The following is a 13,707-nucleotide window of genomic DNA, read 5'->3' on the forward strand; positions in this document are numbered from 1 at the left end:
CTCTTCAGTGAAGCTTTAAATGCAATAGAATCCTGTTCTGCTGGGAACACATGAGCACATACTGGAGCAGAATAGTCAGAAAACGCCGATCAAAAATTCTCCAGCAATTGTTGTCTCCAACGTGGTCGCCAACATTACCCTAACATGCGTTGAGTTTCATTTACTCGTACGAATTAGGTAGGCCATCGCGAAGTGCTAAATGTCTGGGGTTATTACATAGCCTTCTACTGAAGGTTAACGAACCTTCCTATGTTTGGTGCTTGCAGCTTTGTTCATTTGACCACAAGACACTGCACACACAAACAAAATACAATAAACGTCATAACAACAGTTTGATGCGGGGTGAAAGTTTTGGAAAAAGCTGCTCATGAAAGCTGCACCTCTCATGATAAAAAACAAAATTAAGAAAAGTAGTAGGAGGAATAGATAAATTATCGCTTATCAACTAAGGGTCACAGTTTACCATTACTTGCAAGACGTAGCGTTTTTATACACAAAGTAACCTTTCACAGCAGAAATTTTCTTATGGGAACTGACATAATTTCGAAATCGTTATTCGTTCACGTAATATTACATTGTACAAAAACAGCAAGACAGAAAACATAAAAGGGTTATCAAAACATATTTTTATATTTACGGGAGAAAAGTAAGTCTCGTTTGGTGCGTGAAAGTGAACGACTAAGGGGGGCATAACTTTTTGCGCACAACTAAGGTAAACAAGCTCCTTTCAATCGGTGAGCGCAATCGTTATAGTGTATATTGAAATTCCTGTCCTTCCAGGCTTTATTAAGCGATTACAAACCCATAATTGTGACTGCTGAACAATGGTGAGAAAAATGAACACAAGTATATTCTGTCAAAATGTTTAAAATCTGTGTTTTATAGAACTTCGCTGCTCATCCACGTCCACAGATTGATACGACTCTTATAAAAATTTTAGAATAATCTGTGCTTCAGCTATTTTACTGACCCTAAATAAAGATCTGGGCGGTCGTATTTGATAATAAGCACTAGGTACGTATCGAAAGTGCAACATTTTTTTGCTACCCTACCAAAACCCATTCCCTAACGCTTTCCCTAACGCTATCCCTAACGCTATCCCTACCAAAACCCATTCCCTAACGCTATCTTATTTACGCATCGTGTGCTTGATCAAACCTGTTATTGTTTCTAGTTTATTGGGCCAATTTTTCAAGAATTGCGAGTTTGTCAAAGCATTTTGGCAGCCTGCGTAGGAAAGCCTGATGTCCAACTGAGGTGTCAAATAAATTTACCACGTCAGTTACCCGTTCTAACGCGTGTATCAATTATGAATGTTTTTTGCTGGTATCCTCTACCACCTGTGCAGTATTTTGTACAGTGTCGTCATATGCATATCAGGAAGAAGAGGGAATAATTACCCGTATAAATATATTATTTGGGTATTAAAGCACTGGTTGGCATTTTTAGTAGTACGTACGAAGGGAAAAGGCCCACGGTGGCGTAAACTATAGGATAAACTATATTACGTAAACTAGACTCTGACGAACGCGAGTATATCGGAATTAAGACACTGCACCTCATCCCATATGTGATCAGCGTTAGAGTATGCAACAGGAAAAACGATTTGATGGGTATTTCTGAATAGACTAATTTCTCTATCGAACCAAATGCCAAGCTCTGAAGCATATTATTTCATTTTATGTGGATAAACTAATCGGATTCAAAACTACAGAGAAACCGATTTAAAATCTACAAACCGCCTAATTGGGTTTCGGAACTCATAAATTGACCACACGTTTCGCGTATTCAAAATTTTCTGTTTCTTTTCTGCTGCAAATAGCGCTAACAAAAATACCCGGAGAAAACATCGCTCTAAAGCAATTCTCTAATGGTGACTGGTAGTCAAAGTTGTGTCACTACACAGATGCTTAGGGGTATGTTCCACAGCATATTAGAGTTAGCCGTACGGAAATGTTGGTGACGAGGAGTCGGATTTTTGGAAATTAAGAAAGAGCATCTTCGGCTCCAAAAACGGCCGGCCTGATGACGTCTCAGGCATGGCCGCTTCATTTTTAAGGATAGACCGTGTTTCAAGCACCGTAACGGGGCAAGTATAGGCATCATAAAATTTCACAGAAATGCAAATAATTTCACAGGCAATGTACGCGACTTGTATCTGCGACAGCAAAGCCAAAAAAAACATGTTATTAAGATAGCACAAAGGCTCCCGCGGTTACCGTAGCCGTTCAGTTGTCCTATAAATAGCATCTGTCGTTTGCCCGAGATTCGCATGTAGTTAAACAGCCATAAAAATAATGTTTGGGAGCCAAGAATATTGACTAGAAAGGAGCTATTTGATGTGTGCCTTTCGTAATTTACTTACGATACAACAAGAACAGGCACAAAAAGTAAAGGCATAAGAGACGAGGACTTATAAAGATGTTGACATGCTCTTACACGAGCAGTGTTGCGTATAACTTTAAAAATGCTCCCATGTACATTGATATTCGCACGGTTCAGCCAATGTGTCCCAAAATTGCCGTGTGCACTTCCACGCATTTGAAGAGAATTTTCCCAAAGTGTTCTGCAGGCGAACACATTTGGGATAAAAAAACGTGTTTTAGAGCCCGTCACCAGTCTGAATTTTAGGCGGTGAGGAAATGCAGAACCGCATTGATGTTTCACCGTTGACTTTTCAATAGAGGAATAATCGGCTAACAAAGGCGTGTTCGCTGCTCAACCGCTGTGCTTAAAATAGAGTTGTATTTGAGTATGCTTCTACACACGGGGATACGGCCGCAGTTGTTTGAAGAACTCTGTTTGGAGGGCGCAAGGAAGGTACCGTAAAAACCATTGTAAAAATTTTGGAAACGGCAATGTTGGTTTTAAAAGTTCTGCGTCTTGTCAGTGAGAATGGACGTGAACGACCCCTAAGACGCCTGCTAGCGTTTGCTTGTGAGGTTTCTGAAGCAGAATACTAGGCTTAACTACATTGAAATGTGAAAGGGGAATGCTAGCTACACGACTACATGAACAGTGTAAGACTGCACTCGAAGGAGAAAGTTGAGGCTAAATAGTTTTCATAGAGGTGCCGATACTGAAACCAGCAATAATAGGCATTAACGCACAAACGCAAAAAAAGCATTTATAGGCACTCTAAGATCATGTTGGGAACCCTAATAAACCTTTATTCAAGCTCATATATAAAAGTGGGGGGATGGAAACTACAGGAAAAAAAATTGGAATTTGCCCAAAATCTGGTCTTTAAAGGAGCCATGAAGAGAAAACACAAGTTTGGTTCATTCGAAAGATTGCCTCGTTAGAACCATAACGACACCACTTATAACGAGAACTTCGCTCAGATAAGCTACATAATTAGGAAAAAAGGAAATGACCATGCGACCCACCAGCTCATTTTCCGCAACAGAACCTGTGATGTCACTTGGGAATGCTCTGCGATTGGCGTAGGCCGGCAAAAGCAAACGCATGTTAGGCAGGGCTTACAGCTTGCATAGCGAGCTAAATGCCCATGAAACATACTGCACATTCTTTTTATGAAAAAGAACGGTGGAGTAAACGGTTGAAGGTCCGAACGAACTCGCAAGCGTGTGCGCCAATGCGTACGAAACTAGCGCGCCGGCCGAGCTCGACATCTCGCCGTCGCGCAGACGAATTTTCGGGTTCGAGGCTCTTCGGGGCCAACGAACCGTTCCAGCACGCACAGCCGCGACCTTGCTTCGTATCGTAATCCCTTCACAGGAAGTTGGCCGTCATATCGCCAACCAGCAAAGGTAAAAATAGAAACGAGGGGAGTAAGGAACAGCAAGAAGCGACGAGCTAGTGCCAGTCGTCGCGTAAGTTTCGAATGGTGTTGGCTTGCTGCTGTCGTTACGAGCTCGTTTCCAGTTTACAACCACTGAAAACTTCAGTTTGTTCAGTTACGGCAGGGACCCTTACGTTAGCTCACTCCTGGGACATGCTGGCGCTCGTCGCCGACTTCGTCAAATCGCTCTGACCTTGGGGAAAAAATGCCGTAAACACCGCGCATTGACGCTCGTATCTTTCTGGTCGAAGCAGAAAGCTCGCGTGAACGGCTTTCCATACACGACCCCGGCCAACTGGCATAAGTGATACTGCTACTGAAATTGAACTATTATTAACCGTAATCAAAATACGGCACATACGTACCAGTCTATATTCGTCCGTCGCGACGGGGCTGACGAGGCAGCGGTGCCGACGGCTGGGCGTTCGTCTGTTGTGGCTATGCGGAATGGTCGCTTTCCCGTCCACCGCGTATCCCACAACTCTTGCCGCTCGTGCACTTAGAAGCATTGAGCGTTTTTGTGGTGTTAGGTTGTTAAATGCAAGCCCGAGCTCCTCGGCGAGAGTTTTGTTCTCCGGATCAGGCGATTCCATGACTAGGGCTGCGGGTGCACTAGGTTTTACTAGTATTTTTAAAATGGCCGCCGTCTCGATCGACTCCCGCGTGTGGGTGCTATATGGAGTCGACATACTAAGTATCTGTTTCATGGACCGGCTCTATGACGCCATTGTACACGTCATGGAATGTTCAATTTTAGCGGGAGATTTAAAATTTTGGCTTAAATTGCCTTATTTCTCAGTGAATAAAGCATCATTTGTTTCCGGGAAAGCGCTTGGGGTACTATGAAACCTAATCTTTCGAATAAAACAAATTTTTGTTTTCTCTTCATGGCTCCTTTAATGATAAAACGCAATGGCTGCATGTCTTCAAACAAGCGAACCCGAACCTTCACGTAATATAATGACTTCGAAAAGATCTGATTATAGAGATATCGAGGTTGTTGTAACAACCATCCGCTTTAACAAATAATAAATTCAGGCAAGGACGTGAGAACTTACTAGAAAATATAACTTTAAATATTCAAACTTATATCATTCATGAAGTGGCAAAGTTTTGCGATTATGAGAAACTGAAGTGTGAGCACAATTCTACAACTAGAAATTCTATTCCCTTCCATACGGCGACGTAGCTGATCTGCAAACATTGATCAGAACCAGCTGTTTGTTTAGCGATTTTTAATGTTCTACTTAATGGTTGATTTCTCAGCGTATTACTTCATTAACAATTCCCGGGAAAGTTTCTTTCACAGAATGGTCTTCTTTCACAGACAACAAAAATCGCACAAAGCTGTTAGAGGTGTCGCAAGGTGTATTTGATTGGTACCTTTTTCCATTTTCCTGCTAATATCTCTTACTTTACGAGGCGTACATATGACGCTCCTGATCCAACAACAAAAAATTTGAATTGAAGATGTTCGTCTTACCGTTAGTCGTATCAGTGAAGCTGCCCCTACTTGTTTCGTTAACTTCGGATGCAGCGGGAATTTGTGAGTAATTAGCGGAAGCTTTAATCCTATAAAGAGAGTCAGAAGTTAACCAGCTGAGTTGTGCACACTGAGGCGATTGAGGAAGGTTGAGTGTACTGCATTTTCTTGAGCTTTTTATAAAATAAGTTTATTAGCGGGAATGCGACATTGGCATCAACGAACATAAACCAATATTTTTATCTCATGGCCAGTAGGAGGTAAAATCTGACTTTACGGTTGCACGCGCAAAAAATTTAGCTTCATAGCTTGTGGTATAATCTACACAGACATGCGGAAGGTTCCATCAAAGCGGAGGGGGATATACAGTCCATACTACAGCGAATTTTCTGTTTTCTTGGTACTGATTCGGCTTTGCTTTACTGTAATTTGCTCCTTGATATATTCTTAGTAGGCTGCTCACCCGGGCCAGCAAGCCTTGTGATTTACCTTCGGACGCCATTAAAGGCTACGTGGTACCCTGCGATCTGCATCGTGCAACCTGCTCTAATATGGGCCATCAGGTATTGCATCCGCTAAACCTTCCTTATCAGCCAGGTTTCCTGCGACCTTGTTTTGCTAACCTTCAAAAAATCACCCAGAAAATCGCGACACCATAGAAGAGTTCACGTAAGTCGCTTGAGCTAGCACGTGTCCGCGGCGTAGATTGCACCCTGTTTGTCAGCCGGCTGCGTCCCTGCCATACGGCCTATTTGTACGCTGTTCTTAGATGCCGCGCACAGCCTAACACCAGCCTTGCTGCCACCAATACGGAGACTTTTTTAAAAGTCGGGAAGGGACATTATGCACAGCGACCCATCTCCCATTGTACAGGATGTGTTTAACTTTTATACTTTTTTATTTCTTGCGTCATTCAGTTTGAGGTATGGGCGTCAATTGCATATATTTTATTATTATCTGCAGGAAATTCCCTGTTGGAGATTGAGCATCCTTCCGTGTTTTTGTGTTCTCTCTCAGTTTTTTTTCTTGGAATTTTCCGCAACGAGCAACCAATCAATTCAGCAATTCACGCGCTGATGTCTTGGTACTGTCCCGTATGTCGGTTGCGCTAACAAATAGTTGTGAACTGGCTGCAATGTGGATGTAGCGTGCATTACTGACAGAGCATTGACATGGAGGCGCAAATTGTGTCGACTTTACATTGGGGAGCTTAGCTTGATGTGCCGTTGGTTATGGCTTTTCGCCGGCACTAGGTAAAATATTTAAATGGCTCAGTGCATCAAATATTCACAACATGGCGCATAAAAGAACCCAACGGTAAAGGAAAAGGAAGCGCTCATCTCTCCACACGGGAGACGGTGTTTGGTTTTTTCCCATCTCTCCAAAGAGGGGTTTTTATAAGCAAGATAGACATTTACAAACTCCAGTATTGTTTAGTTTTTTTCTCCATCGCTCCAAAGAAGAATTTTAATAAGCAAGAGATATATTCGCCAACTCCAGTACTGTGTTTAGACTCTTGTTTTGGTATTTTATCTACAATTCATGGGGTGATTTCACCTGAATACGTGGTAACGCCCTGGCGCGTCCAAGCCTGGTACGGATGAGAATATCAAATTGCTTAATAATGTTGATCCGAAACCAATTCTTGGTAAATACCACACAGCACCGACAACACAATGTCCTGTATCTCAACAAAATTGGGTAATTGGCAAAGCTTGCAGCTTGGTTTCCCATAATAGCGTAAATGCAAAATATTGGTGAAAAGAGACAAATTGGGTAAAAAAATAATTAGACAAAATACAAATCCCCGCAAAGTAGCCTAAAAGGACCCAAAATCATCTGAATGTTGCTGCTACTCACCGGCAACTATACCACATACTCCAGATAAACAGGCACGCCACCTTAGTGCACCTTTATTATTCGTGAATTGCCCAAATTTTTATGCATTTTCTGCTCCATCAGGCTGATGTGTCACGAATATTAAAGTTAGCTCAAGGACATGGGGGGATGGTAGGAAAGAATAAATGCACGTGAGCATTGCCTGCATTTTGTTACAACTTAGTTCTGGCTGTAATCGTTGTAAAGTGTGGAGGGAAGGAATCGAATACCAGTAAATGTCTCTCGAAGTTACGGGGCTCTGGGCAATTTTTGCTGCTGCCGAGGGAGACGCATTACTGTATGTTCAACCTGTTGTCTGCTAACAGCCTGTTGCATCAGAATCTTTCCAAGCCACCTCTGGTTGAGAAACAGAATTTTCGACATCTTTAAATGAGGCTTGATAACCGGGTGCTTTCCTTAATTTTGCTTTTATAGGCGGACGATTAGGCGGTGGGGCGCCGCCTACACATAATGACATATGAAACTCAATATCAATATGGGCCGGCGGACCAGGAATTTGCGACCAGGCAAAGCGGCGCCCTCTGGGCCTGATGTGTCTCGCAGGTGGAACCGCTCCCTCATAATACTGAGGCTACGTTTGGTGATGGTTATAAAAGGAGCTTGTGGATGACACAAAAATGGGCGCTACATTTATAATCTCACATAGTTTGTTGTTGCATCCTACACTGAGCAATATGTCTAGAGTAGCCTGTAGGATTGCAAACGGTTGATGCCCTGAGCCCCTATAATGTCGCACGCATGAAAACTGCAGCATGTGGGCTTGGGAACTGCTTATACTAATGCAACCACCTTGTTTTTGCGTCTTTATATACTGCTTTGCTCGTCCTGAAACACGGTTGCAAGGCTGTTCCTTTACCAGTTCTTAGTGACATTGTGATAGCACAGTGGTGTTGTGCTGAAAACCTTAAATAGAAGGCTTAGAAAATCGCACCCCCTTAGCGCAATATACAGATTAAGAAATGAATAACTACAATAATCAGCCACGGTAGCGTTACTTAGTTTCATATCACTGCCGGACATGTACATGGGGTAAAGGAAGGCATGGCTGCAATAAAGGAGCCATGAAGACAGCATACAAGTTTGATTCAGTCGAAACATTGCCTCGTTAGAATCATACTGACACCAATGTTAACACACACTTCACTCAAATTAGCGATATCATTACGAAAAAAGGGAATGACCATGCGACCCATCAGCTCATTTCCCGCAACAGAGCCTATGATGCCACACCAGTCAGCTCTCCGATTAGCGGAGGGCAGCAAAAGCAACCGCAAATTAGGCAGAGCTTACAACCTTGCCGAACGGGCTATTAGCGCTTAAATTTAGGGAACATTATTTTTACAACAGTAAGAATTGTGGTATAAACAGTTGAAGTTACGAAAGCACATGTAAAAATATAGAAGTACTGATGCGTACTGTTGTTGGTACTGCGCGCACTATGATTGTTTTAGCTGCACAGAAGGTCCGTCAATTTCGAGTTGTCTTACAGGCACTGGCCGATTGGCGTAAGCGACGCTGTCTTACATGACCCTATTTGTCGAGGATATTCCGTTTCACAAAAAGATTACTTTCTGCAGTACTAACAGCAAACGAGGTGCCAATGTGGTCAAAAAGCAAAGCAACGGCAGACAACTGTCGATGCATGAGTATGGTAGCGTCATCTGGCAAGACTGACGGCAAGCAGCGCTGCAGCCGGATCACGCAGTGCAAGTTATGACTTCATTGCTGACGTCCCGAAAACATACTATCTGGCAGGAGAATCAAAATTTTAACCTGAACTGGCTGATTCTCAGCGAATACGGCATCATTTTCTGCTGGAAAGCGCTAGGAACACTATAAAACACGAAATCTTTCGAATAAAACAAACTTGTATTTTGTCCTAATGGCTCCTTTAACATATCAATAACCGTTAACAGGACCAGGAGAACAACCAGCACGGTGTACCTTCCCGCCACCCTGTCCACCTTCTCAGAGGCTCCATCAAAAGGAAAAGGCAAGATAAGTATCCTTTTATGACCTCACCAGATGATTATCACACGCCCAGCCGCTTAACCGTGGTTGAAAGCAAATGAGCAGGGTTCTAAAAATTCTTCAAGAAACTTTTGATTAGGCATCGGCGTATAAGATAATGACCAAAAACATTGTTCTCGAAAGAATACTCAAGTGTGTGGCAATGCTTGTTTCGTGTTTGGCGCTTACAGTTAGCGTTAACATAAGTAACCGGATTTATTTTCAAAGAGCTGTGTAACATCAGATACAGAACTCTCAGACAATGAAGCTTGGCGCGGCTCCCCAGGGTGGGCAGATCCGCTCTTTTCAAAAGATCAGATAAAACGAACTGCCTTACGTTGTACTCTTTCAAGCGCGCCTACATGTTTGTTTGTGTAAGGGAACCAGGCCACATTGGCATATTCGACGATTGTACGGATAATCATGGTATACGCTAGAAGTTTTGTGTGGGGTGTCGAATGACGAAGGTTTCGCTTGAGAAAAAATAACTTGCTGAGAGCCTTCCTTGTAATATATTCGACATACGCAGTCCAATTTAGGTAGGACGATATGAAGATGCCCAGATATTTGCATGCGGCGATGTTAAGAAGTGGCACATTTCCTAGCTAATACGAAAAATTTGCCCCCGTTTTTTTCTTTGGGTTTGACATGGCGACAGTTTTCTCAGTATTTATTTCCATGGACCAAATGAGCATCGTTCTAAAAATTGTTCAAGAAACTTTTGATTAGGCACCGTCGCATACGATAATGCGCAGCGCGAATGCTACCGCATCCTCACGTAACGCGACTTTGCGGCCCAAACCCACTCCTAAAAATTAAGAGCCTTAAGCAGCCTCTAGCTTACGCAAACATTTGCCCAGCGATCACGCAAGTTACGCCGCGTAGGTAACTAACGACAAATAAACGCGCATTCCAAACCGTTGCGGCTGATTCGCTCATCATAACTGACGCATTTACTTCGGCTTTAATAAGAAACTTTCTGTCGACAACTGTGGCCTACATATACGCCCGAGAAAATTCACTCAGGCTCAAACCTACACTACTGCTGGCTTAGCTCTCCCAGTGTCACAGGGATTTAGCGTCACAAAGTCTCAAATGGTTCACTTGAGACTCTCTCTTGCAGCCTAACGTGAAATCAGACTCACTGGGTCTCAAACTCATTCATGATCACTTGGCCCAAAAACTCACACGGGCTCAGACGTACTCACACTCAGTCGGTATCATTTGGGCTCAAAGTCCCTCGAGTTCAGGCGTATTGTTTAACTCAGTCGGGATCAAAGACTCTTGGGGGTAACCCGGATTCAAACGTATTCGGGGTCACTTAGGCTCAAGCTCAGTAGAGGTCAAACTCATTCGGGATGAAACTCATGATGTCGCACCAGTCTCACGCTCACTGAATCTGAACCTTACGCGTGAGCATGAGCCAGAATGAGTCTGAGTGACTGGAGTCTTGAGTGAGTCCACCGGGTTTAGGGTCAAGGTGCGCTCCAATGCGTTTGTCGCAATCGGGTAAAATATTTCACAAAGCACGCGGGTGATACAGAAGGCAGTACATACACCATCGTTTTCGCATAGTGCAGATCTAGAAAGACAACAAATGCAGATTCAAGGTATAACTTTAAGAGGTTCATCAGACTCACTAGACGTCCCGTTATCATTCTGAAAAGAGATTCGTTTACTTTCTCCAATGAATATTCGCCCGGCGTCAATTAGTTCTTTTTGAGTAACCCTATAAAACAGGTCATCAACCTCTAGCGAGAATGCAAAATTGGCGCAATTCTAGTTCGAGTCCGCCAAAAATTCTAAGTACATTTTAACTAGTTAGAATTCTAACTAGTCATCGACTAACTAAATTCTAACTAGTCATCGACACGCAGGCGGTCCAAACGCTTCTGAATATTGCTTTTCGTAATACATTGTCAGGACATTTTGTCAGAAAATATTGCCCAGGGGCCTAGCTTCCTGATGCGTTTTCGCAGAAACAAAATATCTTCATCAGTGAAATGCAGTTACTTGATAACAAACTGGTCGCACTTTCTGCCCTAAAAAGAACTAGCAAATTTTGAGACGTTTTCAGACTGGTGTGAGCTGAAGTACACCTGGTCATTTTGTTCCAAAACAACTTGCCTATTCTGTCGTCACGAATAATAACCCACTATTCCAATAAAATTTAACAGAGATATCTCCCGCGCAAAACAAAATCCGATGGCGAGAAACACTGCCGGTAAAAACTGTTAAAGAAACCCGCCACCAGTGCGCCCATAGAAATAGAATTACACTGCATGAGAATGACTTTCTTGTGTGAGCTTTGACGAATTCGTTTTTATTTTCGTATTTCTATAAAAATAGGCTCACTCGTAGACCTCTACTCTGTACGGATTAGCGAAAATTGCGTTTATTTTTTTGTTGGTTCTTGATGCTTTGGGGCTGTGAAGTAAGGCGTCCGTAATTTATGACTTACAAATTAAACTTTTCAGCAGGCTTACCAGCAGTTGGATTTGTCATTCTTGAACTGCACCATTTGCCGTATAAGTCCTCTTTGTACGTCCGATGCTACCGTCCATGCTCTTATGCATTTATATGGTCCGAAAGACATGTTCGCTTTCAGCAAATAGATACGTTCAGAAGACATGAACTATAAGAAAGATATTCCCCACTCAGATAATTTCCCTTGCTATACGCAAGCACCTCTAGGGAAAAAACATCGCCCAGCAGAGTATTTTTATTCCTTTGCCCAACGCAGAAGTGTCATTATTCAATCAAAAGTCGAATTTGGTGTTTCAGATTCTTTTGAATCTTATTTTGCCTTTTATGTATATAATACTGCACGAAAACCCGCAAGAAATATACAGTCCCGCCTTACTTCCTATCGCGGGTAACGTGTGGTTATTGTCAGTGCGTAATTTTTAACAGCAAGCTTTTACTTCGCTCACACAAGGCACATGAGTTACATTAAATCAGTCTTATCTTGAATCAAAATCCAGGCATGTTTGATGCCAATACGTTTTCAACAAATGAAAACGATTGTCAATACGGCCCTTGTGTACAGGCCTCACAAGCCCTGAACATGCCGTATTAAATATGCGTGTTGCAAATGTTTCTATAAAAACAAACAGAAAATAATACTTGCACATTGCATTTGATAAAGTCCCATTGGCAAAGCACACCGCAGCGAATACGTAGCGAGCGGGGCGGTAAGAACAAGACCCTCACTAAGGTGAAACCAATTTCAAGATCGGATCAGAAGGCATCATAACACAGATCTTCGCATCATCACTAGGAAAAAGTGTATTACAGAAGGTAAAAAAGAGCGCAAGGAGCGCAAGACTTACACCACGGGACCACATTTTTGACTGCTCCTTTTTTGAGAAACAAGAGTACAACTGTAGAAGGTAAAATTATAAAAGATGTACACAGCTACCGTATACATGGTGGGAAGTATTACGTCGAGGCAAATGATTCGTGGTGCAACGCCAGCCGACTTCGTGTGCCTAAGGAATATGCGATCATCTTGAATTGCACTGGGTGTTATGTATGACTGCTGTTCCACAGCTGGTTAGGTTGTGAAACAGCTGCTAACAAACTAATCATATTTTGAATACCCACTACATATTCCCCTGGGCGCCTAACCTTATCCAGCTAGGAGGTAACATAGAGCACGGCAATATTTTATTTGTCCAGATGGCTTCGTGCGCTTCCGGTTGTGTGTGTACTTGCAGAGAGGCAGCATATCATTGAGAGGGGTTACCCCCTACGTGGATCTAAAGGAGAACTTGGCGTCCTGGACTGCTATTTTTTTTTATCATTTCTGTAATCTCTCTTTGCGAACATTGGGCCATACCTGTGCTGAAACACACTGCCACTGAAACCCGTTACGGTGCTGCATATCTTGCCTGGCGAACTATTCTCATATTTAGAAGGTGAAACGTTTACTGTGGCAGACAGTCAGTATATAGCATGGAAGTTAACCCTAGGCAGCGGTCGACATAGTGAAAAAATGTTAACCTAGAACGGACATACGCAAAACCGAGTCAGCCGTGATCGTCACATGCAGCCAAACATCAAAATAAACGTAGACGCCAAAGCCAAGTTCACTGCGGTACGGATGATACTGACAGTATAGTGCGTGTCAGTGTACAAAATGCCGCACGCATGCTTTCGCAAATTCCTCTACACACAGACTTTTACCTGCCAAGCAGGGACTGATACGCTGTTCCCATCACTTCCTTCACATTCCTGAAAAACAAACATAACAATCGGTCAGAATGGATTGTTATGTACTTCGTCAGACAAAATTTACGACAGAAATTTGAGTAGTATTGATGCGGTGCGTATATTTTTTTCTTGGTAAATTCTTACGCAATCTATACCCTTATTTCAATTGGGAATAACGACATGTTGTAAGTGAAGGTGCCCAGCCTTGTGTCTTTTTCTTGAATGAAGGAGCTTTAAGGCCTCGTTGTATTTTAGCAATTTTAAACCCCCCAAATTTACGGTTTGTTAAAACACT

General features: G+C 42.7%; 1 long non-coding RNA gene across 1 annotated transcript in view; it reads right to left on the minus strand.

Annotated features, from left to right (window-relative positions):
- LOC144167259 (uncharacterized) overlaps positions 1-5,377 on the minus strand; it is a 29,722-nt gene extending 24,345 nt beyond the window's left edge. Inside the window, exon 1 of the long non-coding RNA XR_013321909.1 lies at positions 5,289-5,377. This is a non-coding gene — a long non-coding RNA (uncharacterized LOC144167259). The remainder of the gene's footprint in view (positions 1-5,288) is intronic.
- Positions 5,378-13,707: the final 8,330 nt, after the last annotated feature.

Source organism: Haemaphysalis longicornis, unplaced genomic scaffold (assembly GCF_048455015.1).
Source record: "Haemaphysalis longicornis isolate Haplotype H1 unplaced genomic scaffold, Haemaphysalis longicornis Haplotype H1 scaffold_2, whole genome shotgun sequence".
NCBI classification, from domain to species: Eukaryota; Metazoa; Arthropoda; class Arachnida; order Ixodida; family Ixodidae; genus Haemaphysalis; species Haemaphysalis longicornis.